General features: G+C 32.4%; 1 protein-coding gene and 1 long non-coding RNA gene across 2 annotated transcripts in view; one reads left to right on the forward strand and one right to left on the reverse strand.

Annotated features, from left to right (window-relative positions):
- The window catches only part of LOC140050989 (interleukin-6 receptor subunit beta-like), a 133,568-nt gene that overhangs the window by 78,467 nt on the left and 39,751 nt on the right, over positions 1 to 15,350 (reverse strand). The window lies entirely within an intron of this gene.
- Positions 4,347 to 5,242, forward strand: LOC140052689 (uncharacterized). Its single transcript, XR_011845654.1, has 3 exons — positions 4,347 to 4,510; positions 4,890 to 4,939; positions 5,110 to 5,242. It is a non-coding gene; the product is annotated as an uncharacterized lncRNA (long non-coding RNA).

Here is a 15,350-nt window from a genome sequence, read left to right on the forward strand (position 1 = left end):
TCTGGCACTTTTCCAACACACTTAAAACTAGCTAAAGTTGTGCCCATTTTCAAGAAAGGTGAACGAAGTCAATTATCTAATTACCGGCCAATATCACTACTTTCAGTGTTTTCCAAAATTATTGAAAAACTCATGTATTCTAAACTTTCTGATTATCTCACAAAATTTGATATACTTAATAAACGCCAATATGGTTTTCGAAAAAATCACTCTACATCCCATGCCGTTTTAGATCTTATTAATAATATTACAAATTCATTTGAATCAAAAGAAAATTTATTAAGTTTATTTATTGATCTTTCAAAGGCCTTCGATGTTATTAATCACGATAATTTAATTAAAAAACTTGAGTGCTATGGAATTAGAGGTATTTCATTGAATTGGTTTAATAGTTATTTGAAAGATAGAAAACAATATGTTGCATTAGGATCTTGTACATCGTCGACGATGGATATTACTTGCGGAGTGCCACAGGGATCTGTGCTTGGGCCATTGCTCTTCCTTATTTATGTTAATGATCTGGCTAATGTCAGTAACAAATTGCAAGTAATATCCTTCGCCGACGACACCACCTTATTTTACTCTAATTCCAATATTGATTTATTATTTACTACATTCAATGATGAATTAACAAAATTTTGTGACTGGTTTATTTCAAACAAATTACTTATTAATACTCTTAAAACAAATTATTTAATTTTTCACAATTCTCAACGTAAACTAAAAGTTGATGACCTAAATATACTTCTTGGCGGAATTCAAATTGAACGCAAAACTGAAACACTTTTTTTAGGTGTATATATTCATGAAAACCTCAAATGGACCAGTCATCAAAATTACGTTTCGAAAAAAATATCAAGATCTATTAGTATTATTAACAGACTTAAGCACTTCTTCCCTCTAAATATTTTAATTTCTCTTTATAACACACTTGTACTTCCTTATTTCCAGTATTGTAACATTATTTGGGCTGCAGATTACTCTTCTAATATTGCTAGATTAACTAAATTACAAAAACGTGCAGCTAGAATTATTACTTTTTCACCATATAGAACCTCATCTGAACCCCTTTTTAAACGTCTTGGTATATTAAAATTAACGGATATCCACAATGTTCAAGTTGCCAGTTTTATGTTTAATTATTTTAAAAACCAACTTCCTATTTCTATGATTGATATGCTCTGTAAACGTACCAAATTTCACAATTACAATTTAAGAACTTCTCATTTAAACATTCCTTTTGCTAGACTTACAAAAACTAAATTTTTTATAACTATATCAGGTCCTAATTTGTGGAATCATATCCCACCAAATATCAAAACGTCAATATCATTATTTACTTTCCGAAAAAAGTTAAAGAATCATTATATATCTAAATATTATACTGCTTAGTTAATATGCTTATTATCATTATTTATACTCATATACTATTTATGTCTTACACAAAATATTAGTTGTTGTTTATTATTGCAATCTTTAATCTATACTATATATAATGTATATATAGTATATACTATATATATACTGGAATTATAATTTATGTATACATATTTTTTTTTCATTTACCAATATCGGTAGTTATTTCATTTATAATTATCATGAAACTATTGAAATATAATTTAAATAATTTTTATAAAGAAGATGTTAGTTATGTTATTATACTGTAATTTTTTATCCTAAATTATATAATTATATATTCTAGGTTATTTTTATTTTTTTAGTAATGTGTTTTGTTATGGGTCCCTACGAGACAAGTTTTTAACTTCTAGAAGGGATCCATGATAATAATGACTACCAATTACTGCTTTATCTATGTTCACTTTAATATCTTTTTTCTATTTTGTATATATTCATTCATTATTATCTAAATAAATATTATCTGAATCTGAATCTGAATACAGTCTCATGCATGCTTATTGCTGTATTTCTTTTTTAGATAACGCTATACGCAGCTATTGTTAATGAATGTTAATTATCTTCACTTACTTCCTTTTTATGACTTTAATGTGAACTCTGAACTTACTAACAACAATGATATTTCTAACATAACCTTTAATCCAGTTAATTACAATGAAAATGACAAATATGATGAATCTTTTGATCAACTAATTAATAATCTCAATTCACAGTCAGTTACCCTAGATGAATGCAGCTTTTATGATTATTCACAATTTAATTCTAAGTTTAATACATCCTTTAATACTAAACTATCTCTCCTGCATCTTAATATTAGAAGTATTACGCATAAAGTTAATGATCTCGAATGCCTTTTGAATTCAATTAATAACAAATTTTCCATAATCGGTATCAGTGAAACATGGCTTAATGAAAACTCCCCTATTCCTTTCATTAATAACTACTCCTTCTTTGCAAGCAATAGAAGCAATAATCAAATTGGCGGAGGAGTTGCATTTTTTATACGTAATGATATTAGCATTACAATTCGAAATGACTTAAAATTACCAGACTACCTTTCCGAATCACTTTTTGTTGAGATTGAAAATTCAAAGACAAAAAATGATATTATAGGCATTATTTACAGAGCCCCCTGTGGAGGGCTAGATTCTTTTACTAAATCCGTCGATAATGTATTAACCCAAATTAACAATGAAAACAAAAATTGTCATCTCATGGGAGACTTCAATATTGATTTATTAAAATTCCATAACCATAAATTAACAAACACCTACCTAAATACTTTAATTTCCCATTCTTTTTTTCCAACTATTTCAAAACCAACTAGGATTACCTCAACTTCGGCCACCTTGATTGATCATTTTTATTCCAAACAATCTAACTATAAAATAGTTGCTGGTGTTTTACTTAATGATATCTCCGACCACCTTCCTATATTTCAGTTCATTGATCAAGAAATTAATGATCAAAACCTTGATGATGATAATAGCGCCAACTATTCATTTCGTATAAACGACCTAAATGCCTTATCGATTGATTTAGAAGGTGAAGACTGGTCTATGATATTTGATTGTGACCCAAGATTGAGTTTTGATATATTTATTGAAAAATTTACAAATATCCACTCCAGACACTTGGTTAAAAGTAGTATAAAATCAAATAAAACGTTTAAACAACCAAGGTAATAATAATAACAAGCACCCGAATCTAATTAAAGACGGTGATAATATTTACAAAACTCAAAAAGAGATATGTGAATCGTTTAACAACTATTTTTCTACAATTGGTCCTAATCTTATTAATAGTATGCCAACTAATATAACTGTAAACTGATCCATTATCTTATCTTCATTCTGCGTTTGCCAACTCATTTTATATTAGCCCAGTTTCAATTGATGATGTTGACCTAACTATATACAATCTAAATTCTAATAAAGGGTCTGGATCTGACGGTATTACTGCTCGTGTCTTAAAATCTGTATCTCCCTTAATCATCCACCAACTTACCCATTGTATAAATTCATCTTTTTTATCTGGCACTTTTCCAACACACTTAAAACTAGCTAAAGTTGTGCCCATTTTCAAGAAAGGTGAACGAAGTCAATTATCTAATTACCGGCCAATATCACTACTTTCAGTGTTTTCCAAAATTATTGAAAAACTCATGTATTCTAAACTTTCTGATTATCTCACAAAATTTGATATACTTAATAAACGCCAATATGGTTTTCGAAAAAATCACTCTACATCCCATGCCGTTTTAGATCTTATTAATAATATTACAAATTCATTTGAATCAAAAGAAAATTTATTAAGTTTATTTATTGATCTTTCAAAGGCCTTCGATGTTATTAATCACGATAATTTAATTAAAAAACTTGAGTGCTATGGAATTAGAGGTATTTCATTGAATTGGTTTAATAGTTATTTGAAAGATAGAAAACAATATGTTGCATTAGGATCTTGTACATCGTTGACGATGGATATTACTTGCGGAGTGCCACAGGGATCTGTGCTTGGGCCATTGCTCTTCCTTATTTACCGTATATTTCGGTGTATAAGTCGCACCTGTGTATAAGACGCACCCCCTAACTGAGAGTAAAATATCGGTATTTTTTATATCGTCGATGTATAAGACGCACCTTATATTTCATCAAAACAATGTTTTTTTTAAATTGTAATCAATATTATTGTAATAATATATTTTGTTATATCTACAACGGCGTACTTTATTTAGGTTTTTTCTTACCTAGGCTCGGCCGCGCCCAGCCTCAACAAGTTGTTTCTAACTTGTTATTCATGAGTTTCGCACCCGCAACATCGAGTGCATGACCGTGTGTGTAACACGCACGTGTGTGGGCTAGCCTCGCTCGATCATTTCGAGAGGGCGCACGTTTTCACGGACAATCGTATTCGATTAGTAGAGAGCTTTCGCTATCTCGATCGGGAACGAGCCGCCGAGAAAGTAAGGGTTTTTTGTGTATGACGTCATTAGTTTATGTGAAATTTTAATTAACTAATGCTCGTAGCCGGCCCGAGATACAGGAGCTGGTTCTCGTCTGCAAAATCGAGAAATACACGACGTCGCGACATGGTGAGTTAAACTTTTGAACAATAGCAAAAAACGTTTCATGTACTTTTCCTGATATAAGTTATTAAAATAAGAATTAGACTCATCTCAACACTAATCTAAATTATATATTTGTGAACTTTCTGTAGGCCTAGGCCTAGTCAGAAAACATTTAGTTTAGGCCTAGCCTACGCCTAGAGGAGGAGGCGGCCTAAACTAGTTTTTAGGCGGTGTAGGTGCCAGGCAGGGCCTCCGATCCTACTTACTAATACTACTAGGCCTAGGCTAGTCATCACATAGCTTGTATAATTTATTAAACAGATAGGGCCTAACTTAAACTAGGCCTACTTAGCTGTAAAAATATTATATTCTCCACCAAAATATTTACAATTTTATTTAACAGGAGCTGTTAGGCCTAAATAAAGAGTTTGGACTGGGTCAGAAAGAAAATAGGTAAGTCGTCATTTAAAATGATCAATTATTCGATCGATTATCGATTATTTTCGTTATGGAGCTTTTCTGTATAATATTAATAATGAGTGTTAAAAACACTAAATGGTCTATATTATTAGTATTATGAAAATGAAAATAGTTGAAATCATATAACTTTTATTTCTTTATAGCAAAAAAACCATAAGGTATTGCGCAGCAACGGACATAATGCTGCTGAAGGAGGTCCTGTCACTAAACCCTTATGAAAATGGAGAAAAATGGAACGATGTTTACTGTGTTTAGTGGTATATTATTGATAGGCCTATAAAACATTTAATATTAAAACAATATTTCGTTACTAAGTGGATAGTAATGTTATATACAATCTAATTAAATATGAAATGTAGCATACAGTAGTAGACTGTTTATAAATATAGTAATTGAAAAGAAATTTTGACCTATGGTAGTAGTAGTGCAATAAATACATATATTTGCAATTGATAATTATGTTGAGGATCTATTATAGTTTTCAATTAAGCATTGCCCAAATACTCCTCGAGTGTTGGGGGTTCGACTTCAAAAAATGATCCAGTTACTGACCCATACAAACAAGTATGACAATTGGTTAGCAAACCAGCCACAATATAGTATTTTGCCACTGGTTGTAAAAACACCTTAAGGTCTTTCTTGAAGTCCACAAAAGCCCAGTTCTGTAGCATCTTTCCAAATACCCACTCCACACAAACACGTACAGAAGACATGGCAGCATTGAACTCCTGCTGACGCTGATCTAAGTTAGCAGCTCCTTGTCTGAACGGTGAAATCAGCCATGGGCGTATAGGATACGCTGGATCTCCATACAAGCAGTAATGACCTTCCAAATAATTGTTGCAAAATCTACAAAATTTTCGGCCATTTTCACGTTACTTTATTTAATAGTACCCAAGGACCTGGTGCCGATTAAGTTACGATCGAGTGTACACAGTACTACTACTGTACTACTATACAGTAGGCCTACAGTAGTTTTTTTTTTTGTTTATATCGTATGCTTTGAAGCGTATCAGAACTCTGCTGCCACCTATAGTTTTCATATTATCGGTGATCGAGGATACGTACGAAACTACATTTGTTCTTAAAACGAGTACGAGATCGAGAACCGGTAATTAATGCTGGTTCTCGTTCCCGATCGAGATAGCGAAAGCTCTCTATTATCTATGTATCCGAGAAGTGTGTACGCTAGGTCCATGCTATAATCACCTGGAGAATATACTAGTCGAATATCTTACAACATGTGGCCGCCAAGGAAGGGCTTGCGCTGGGGGTACGGCGGTCGGCGATCGTGCGTATAACTATAAATAAATACTAGGCCTCCCTATTCCAATCGTAAACGGATCAGGTGCCGTTTTCGGCCACCTCGACTTGTATGGACTATACCATTATTATGATAGGGGTGTGGTGTATTATGTTTTATGTAGAGAAGGGTGTCTATTGAATGGGAAGACAATACAATTGTTCTGTTATGTAACCTACAATACAGAACATCAAAAACTAGCAAGCATGTACTTTTTATAAGGCATGTTATTATTAGGTACTGTGTTATGGAATGCCAAGATTTTGTAACAATATTAACTATATAAGTAGGTAACTTACTTACTATTATTATTTATATAAAAACTAAACTAAACACTACAGTATAATCAAAATTAAAACATATTAAATACTATGTTATGCCTATCTGGATTTAAACACAATAAATATAGTACAATAGGATTCGAAATTAGAAAATCTTAAATACTACAGTACAATCGGAATCAAAACATATTAAAAACAACTACAGTACAATCGGAATTAAAACATGTTAAACTACAAAACAACTAAACTAAATATCACAATCGGAATTTTAAAAATCTTAAATACTACAGTACACTCGGAATCAAAACATATTAAAAACAACTACAGTACAATCGGAATTAAAACATTGATCCTAAATACTAAAATACAATCGGAATTAAAACATGTTAAACTACAAAACAATTAAACTAAATATCACTATCGGAAATAAAAAATCTTAAATACTACAGTACAATCGATATTAAAATATCCTAAATACTACATTACAATCGGTTAAATTACCAAAACTCTATAATGTTGTGAAATATGTAAAAGAATGTTGGCAAATGCATTCTAATCGGCCCAATCCTATCGGTAGATAAATCATATTTTTTATTTGCAAGGGATAAATCCCAACAACATGGATTTGAACCCAAGAACCTGGAATCGGTAGAAGTGTATAATTGAAGATTCATTGACATATAATTTAATGTTTTTTGTTTGTTTTACTGATCACCTGATACATTTACATTTAATGCTAAATGTAAAACGAATTGTAGATACAGAAACTATGGAGGAATTCCTCCATGCAGAAACAAACTGGTAACAGATTCATTGACATAATTTTATTTGTTCTACTGATTACCTGATACATTTAATGTTAAATGTAAATAAATGAAACGATTGTAGATACAGAAACAAAATGGTAACAGATTCATTGACGACTTAATTATATGTATTTTTGTTTTACGATGACTCGACAATAGTTGGACTTATAACAATGATTATTCTCTGTACCTTTCTGAGATTATTCGATTTACCGATTATGGCAACAATTTTCTTGAACTAAACATAAATAAAACGAAAGAAATAAGGATTGATTTTCGAAAACAAAATTGGTCGGACCGTATACATTAATTAAAGGAAAGGAAGTAGAGATTGTTAACACTAATTATAAGTATCTGGGAGTAGTGTTTGACTAAAGTTCAATATCCACCTTAGGGAATCCACCTAATATCCATATTAGGGAAGGATACCTACAAATTATATAGAAATAAAGAGCCATAATACGGGCCATAATATACTGTATTAACTTGAAAACTGAAATTAATTCTACAGCGTGTAGGGCGTAGTTGTTTTCCCTTTGTTGCTGAAACATAATGCACTAAACAAAAGAACAAAAGCAGCAGTATTTTAACACATTAGCACACTAAATTAATAAATGGGACACCCCTATTTTCCCATCTTTTTATAATGGTATAGTCCATACAAGTCGAGGTGGCCGAAAACGGCACCTGATCCCATCACGCTAAAATGCCTTGAAAACTAGGCAGAAGCAGGTTGCCGTTACGTTAGTACACTGTAGCTAGGCCTAGCCTACTCAGGCCTAGCCAACGAGGTGACGATATGTACACTGTTTGTGGTGAGGCATTTATGTTCGGTGTATAAGACGCACCCTTAATTTAGAGGTCAAATTTGCGTGTCAAAAGTGCGACTTATACACCGAAATATACGGTATGTTAATGATCTGGCTAATGTCAGTAACAAATTGCAAGTAATATCCTTCGCCGACGACACCACCTTATTTTACTCTAATTCCAATATTGATTTATTATTTACTACATGCAATGATGAATTAACAAAATTTTGTGACTGGTTTATTTCAAACAAATTACTTATTAATACTCTTAAAACAAATTATTTAATTTTTCACAATTCTCAACGTAAGGCCAAATAAAAAAAAATACTTGTTAAGCGTCACACCCTCATAAATTTTCAGGGGCGGGGGGACGGTTTTTTTTTTTTTTTTTTAACTTTTTATGGAGGTATAATTTTGCGCGATGGACGTTTTGGCCCACTTTTTTTTTAGGACGAAACGTCAAACTTTTAAAATGCGAAACAGAACAAAATTGACTATGTATGAAATATTATTGCTTATGACAAAATTGAGTTTTGTATTGTTTATATCCAGACGTAATTAAAACATTAAATTTAATTGCCACCGAGCGAAATTGTAGGCCCTAGACTAATCCGTCCAAGCTGCCACCCCGCCTCACTCATCGGCGGCCATGGTCCGCCGTCTCTCGCTCGACTCATCTATCCAGGAAATTCCCTATCGCGAGAAGCATGATGTTGGTCTCAATAATACTAAATTATAGTGGGCTGATTTTGAAAACAGCTTACGGCATTTCTTAAGTGAATTTTTATTCAACGTATTCATTCTTCTTTGATGAATCCGTTGCCAATTGCTGTGTAAATCAGTATTTAAAGTTGTGATGCGAAAAGTGTGTGTAATTATTCCACAGGTAAACCAGGCATAAGAAAACGCATCGCCGGGCCCATCGCCCAACAGGACCTCGTGGTGTGCCGATCTCGAGCGCGAGATCATCATAAACAAAATTGGTAGAGTCCATTATGTATGGGGTGTTTCCTATTTACGAACCTATAAAAAACGCGTTTCGACCACTGTGTAGGCAAAATATTTATTTCAGTAATCCCTAAATTGATAATCGTGTATTCTGTAATCACGTGACTGATGATGTAATCCTCAGCGACGTACTAAATGCACGTGATTTAATGTGTTGGGGAAAAAGCTTGCTGTTTACCACACATGATTCGCGGTGCTATTCGCGTTTCCTGACGTAAATCGGCGGCGTGTAAATGAAACAATTGTTTTCACCAAATTGCCGTTGTCGACATAGAGCGATCGGTGGCTAGCTAGCGTGGCTAAGCTAAGAAGTACGTATTTTTCAAAAATTACACCAGCCTAGCAAACATTTGCTAGTTTTGAAATTTTAACTAGCAATTATGAAGAATCTACTAGCAAAATGCTAGTTTGCTAGCGCGAATTTTGAGCCCTGCTCTAGAGCTGGGCCGGGCCGGGCCGCTAAACTTTCCATTGTATATGAGTAAAAAAAAAATAAAAATAAAAAGAGAGGCGGCTGGATAATCAGGAGCGGGCGGTGACGCTTAACAAGTATGTTTTTTTATTTGGCCTAAACTAAAAGTTGATGACCTAAATATACTTCTTGACGGAATTCAAATTGAACGCAAAACTGAAACACTTTTTTTAGGTGTATATATTCATGAAAACCTCAAATGGACCAGTCATCAAAATTACGTTTCGAAAAAAATATCAAGATCTATTAGTATTATTAACAGACTTAAGCACTTCTTCCCTCTAAATATTTTAATTTCTCTTTATAACACAGTTTGGTAAACAAAATGTGACATGTGTGTACCATTCTAGTGAATAATTAGTTAGGTTTTCCTCCTTCCAAGTCAAGGACATTATGATTTAGTCATTTGTGATTGATCACTGATTGGCGTGCCCTACTTATACTTTAATTTTTTCATTTCTGTTGTTTTTTCTCATGCAATCAAAAATTTATCACAATAGGCCATTAAATGATGCTATAAAACAAAAAGAGAATGCTATTCCAATTAAACCTGTATTTGACCCCTTGTAAACTATTTTTATGTTGTTTTACAGGAAGTGATGATATGAAAGGTAAGCTTGCCATTGTCCGTTATGATCTATTTCGTCTTTATAATGATGCAAAATTAAGCTTTTACGTAAACCCAGAGGCCTATTTGATACATTAGTTTCCTGGTATACTGCACTACCGTATATTTAGTATTCTTTCACATGTGACCCACAACTCATATAAATTTTCCTACAGATGGTTTTTGTTCATTTTTACTATACCACAAAGTCTTAGACCCTATTTCTGCTTTCAAGAATATACCGTAATCTGTAGGCCTAGGTGGTACATTTATATACAGTATGTTTTTGTGGCAGCAAAATGGGTATTGGGCCTGTTTCTGCTGCATATCCTCAAAATACGGTATAATATAAAAGATGGTATTTTTTTTTATTGGCAGCAGAAATGGGTACCCAAAATACGGTATATAGTTATAAATACCGTATTTTATCCACAAATTTGGTAGCGAAAATATGTTATATTTTTTGTGACCGCTGCTTCCGCTGCCAAAAATATACCGTATATATATATGGTAAATACGGTATATACTTGGCAGATGTATATACTTGGCAGATGTATATTTATCTTGATTGTAGATATTATACGGTATATATTCCATATATATATATATATATTATAGTGTGTGCTATAAATCAGTGATGTCATACCATAGAGATTTTACTGTATATTACTGTACTCTATGGTCATTCCCATATGTTATTCTATTGAAATTGAAATCAATTTGAATTGAATGTGGTTTAGGAAGGTACTGTAGCTTTGCATTGGGTTGATCAAGAGTAGATTTGTATGTTTTAAAGGCTAAAAGTTAAATGAAATCATGTTTTTAAAAACATTTCTAACCAAAATATAGAATGTCAAATGATGTTAACATTCATCTTTAAAAACTAAACAAGCACGAATGTGCGATACTCGGGGTACAGTAAAAGAAGCTGTAATGACGTTATAAGACGGGATGTGACGTCACATACACATTAATAACCTTGCTACCAATAGTTTATACAGCTATGGTACCTTCTTCGAGACGTCATATGGCTGCATCCGGTTTGAAATTTACAAATCCGCTTTGAGGACATGTCCCTGTAGTATATTCATGCCAAATCCCAGCTCAATACTACAACGAATAAGGGAGGAGTAGTACTTTATAAATCGCACTTTTACTCAATAGTGTCTGATGAAGATGAGAGAGTCCTAGATTTTTTCATTTCATTTACTATGTTACATTGTTTGGTAATATTTCTATTAAACATGCTTAAAGATGGTGGCAGGGGTGGATCCAGTATATTGTGTATAAGAGCATGAACAATGATAGATTAGGGGTTTGATTGTGTATTTTTAAGATTTGTGAAATGAATATGCCATCTTTTTGAAGAGTAAGAGATTATCTATTTAGGTACCATACTGGTCCTTCTTGGCCACTGTCCTCCATGGTAGGCGCTGCACTATGGCTGCTGTTGATCCGTAAAGGACCTAATCCAATGCATTTGGGATTTATAGCGGGCCGCTATAATTATTAGAATCGACTTATTTTTCACATTTTTAACCGTTTAAAGATGGAAAAAGTTATCGCAATAGGACCATATAGTATTATTTTTACATTAAATATAGTTTGTGATCTTAAATCTAAAAAAACTTAGGGAAGGGGTCTTTAAGTTCAAAGATTGATTCATGACAAGTAACTCGGTTCTTCTTTTGCGATGTTTTTGATGGTATACAACCTGCTCTTCGTCAGCGTGTTGTATATAGCATAAAATGTGAACAAAAACTATATAAAAAAAAGGAACTTTACTCATAATCTATACAGTAGTTCTTCTCCATTGTTCAATAGCAAAATTTATATTCTTGCATAGTAATTGATTTTTTCACATGATTGGTACTATAAAACCTATACACAACAATACTATTTCTTAGATGCTTTCTTTCTGCCGACAAGATAGGTTTTCCTTTGTTGTTCAAATTTATGGATTATTATTATCTTTGTTTGATAACAGTTTGGGTGTGTTTCTGTCAATAACTCAGAATATCAGTTTTATTTCAAGTTAAATTACATATTTAACAACGGACTGCATTTTTAAAAATGTATTCAATATGAGGTCTTGGAAGAAAAATGAGGACTGTCAATCAAAATAATCAATATTTTGCATTGCAGCTAAAAATTGTACGTTGATAACTGTACTGATAACACTCAATTAAGTGAGTGTTCTTAAGCAAATTTCACTTGACTGGAATTACATTTTGCACTCTGTTTCTGCTGCTGCCTAAAAAATTACTCCTACAGCCACTTGAATCAAATTTAATCATTGTATCGTTGTTTTCTTCTAAGACAATAAGAAATGGTTATTCATAATAGTTCTGGGATGAAAACATTTCTTGTTTTCTTTAGACAAAAATGAATGATTATTTTATCTTATCGTCGTTCGTTATCGTCCTAGTATAAGGTTTTTTAAAGAAACGTGACCATTTATATGGATGACCAAGGTTTAAGATGACAATTATTTTCCAGTGTATTAATACAATAATCAAACATATAATTGGATAAGACAGTATCAGTTGAATTATTAAAGATGTATTGTCCCTTGAAACACAACAAATGAAAAAAAAAATATTCTAAATTTAAATTGGCCATATCAAAGTAATATTAAAGTTATTCACTTTAAGTCGAAAATTCGAGCCAAAAACAACAGTTTACGTAATTAACAGGTAAATTAGTTAGATTACATTTCGTCTGAGAAATCGTCGCAAGCGAAAGTAAACAAAGATTTCAAACCATGAGTATGCATTATGCATGATGCTAATTAGGATTGTTTACAATCACAGTTGAGAAGGTGTTTTCACACAGATCGCGAGGAACTTTTATGATTATGCATACAGAGTAGCCAAACAAGCGCATTGCATTATGGGATATGTTTTGATTGAAAACTTTGACTGGAAGTCAAAGTTATTTTTTGAACAAAAAAACATCTGTATTTCGGTTAAATTATTTTTTTTTGGACTAATTTTTGGTGAAAGTTAATAACTATTATCATACTTCAAAATGACCCACTTTTCTTCGAAATTAAAAAAAAATAATTTTTTTTGGAATTAGTCAAAAACATCTTTAATATCTTAAATTTACGGAGATGCAAAAAACACATTTTACCATGATTAAATAATGTTTCTTAGCCTATCCCAAACACTCTATGTTGCATAAGTCCCTGGATAATTCCCAGGGTAGTTATTCTGTTCTTTACAGATTCAACATTAGTTTAATGGAATTGGTTTACCATTTTACAATTGGATTTTAGCATGTTTCCATTTTAATCATATTTGGTTGAAAAATATGGAAATTTAAATTTCTGACTTAATGATTACAGTACAGCCTGTGTTTGAGTGTGTGTTATCGTCAATTAGGGATGATTTCTATATATGGGTATTTTCGCTTATAAAGATATTAAGAAGATGATTAAAAATGTAGGGAAGATGGTACACTGCATCATTGGATAGTTCAATTACCATTGCATTATGCGCACTGGACTTTATAACTAACTGAGTGGCCAGCAAGTTTGACCAGAATATGTCCAATGTAAAACCTTTCATTTCACTTGGTCAACTACCCAAGCTAACTCAGCTACACTTAGTACTGGAGTTAATAGAAAACTTTCGATTTGCAACGACCGAGGACCGATGACCAACCTAGGTCAGGTCAATAGATGTATCGTCGGTCGTCTGGACCTAGAAAACATATCAAAGTTGTGTCAAGGTGGAGATAGAGGAAACATTTCCCCAATATTTCCGCATGCGCACAAAATTAACTAACATGACATATTTTCACAGATCGAAAGCTCCTGATTGTTGCACCAGGGCCATGATTCAATTATTAGTAGCGTACAAACGCGAGTCTATTGCTCACTATGTCGGTCGGTTGGTCAGTCAGTTGGTCGGTAAACACTAACTCAAATTTGAGCACGCGACTGCAGCCATGTATATGGCCTTGTTAAGTATATTACTTACTTTCAATTATACAAACTACAATAACTAATTGAAGAATTATGAATTTATAGTAGTTTGAATTTCATTACCCTACATTTGGGTTGAAGATTTCATCATAAAAATATATAGGAGAATACGTCGGTAATAAATGCTAACAAATTTGAAATACCCAGTTTAAGACATCTGATCTTCTTTCCTCTTTTCTCCTGGGCCTCTAGCACCCCCTCTTCACAGCCAACAGATAAATCGTTTTAATAAATTTCTTGGAAAATTTAATTCTATTTAGTTGATTTATTTGATAGATGTTTCTTACAGTTAATATAATTTTCATATTAAATTACCGCGATATTTTTCACTATAAGCCTGATAAGCTGACTTTTATGAACATCAAAACTGTTAGTTATTACTGTTGTCAGCAGGTAGGGTTGTAGATTATTTGATATTCTATACTTAAAGTTATTTATTAATTTCATCACATTAAATACATGCTTAATAGCAAATAAATATGGCAATTACAGTGACCTATGATATGAGAAAATTCCTTGGTGTAACTAACATACAGTAGTTGAGTTTATGTATAGAGAATGTGAGAATTACAAAAAAGCACACACACACATCAAGTTTCTCAAATCTGGCGTGAGGCTCAAGCTTCTTGACTTCTTATGCCACACACCTAATATCTCATGCCATTTCACAATTATTGTCAATCTTTATATAATTAAACCCAAAATTTTTTTTTTTCAAAGCGCTTTAAAACTTTAAAATATTTTGTTTATCATGCCTAGCAAAGCAACCTAAAAATCGAAGAAATCTTGTCCTAAAACATTCCAGAATGTTTACGCACTTTGAGGGGTTGGGGATAGGAGTGGAGTCATAGAGTGGGGTCATATTGCCAAATGTGCCAAATATGTTTGCTTCTTGAAAATCAATAGGCATGGTCTGTCTTTCTATATTTCTAAAAATAAACAATTACTTGAAATATTGTGGAGAATTTATTATCCAATGAAACATACAAAGCAAGTAATATAGGCTACTTGGCAAAATGCCATATAAGAAGACAATGTGAATGTTTATATGTACCTGGTATAAATCAATTTATAGCATCTTAGCGAGATGAAATGTCATTACCT

Source organism: Antedon mediterranea, chromosome 6 (genome assembly GCF_964355755.1).
Source record: "Antedon mediterranea chromosome 6, ecAntMedi1.1, whole genome shotgun sequence".
Lineage (NCBI taxonomy): Eukaryota > Metazoa > Echinodermata > Crinoidea > Comatulida > Antedonidae > Antedon > Antedon mediterranea.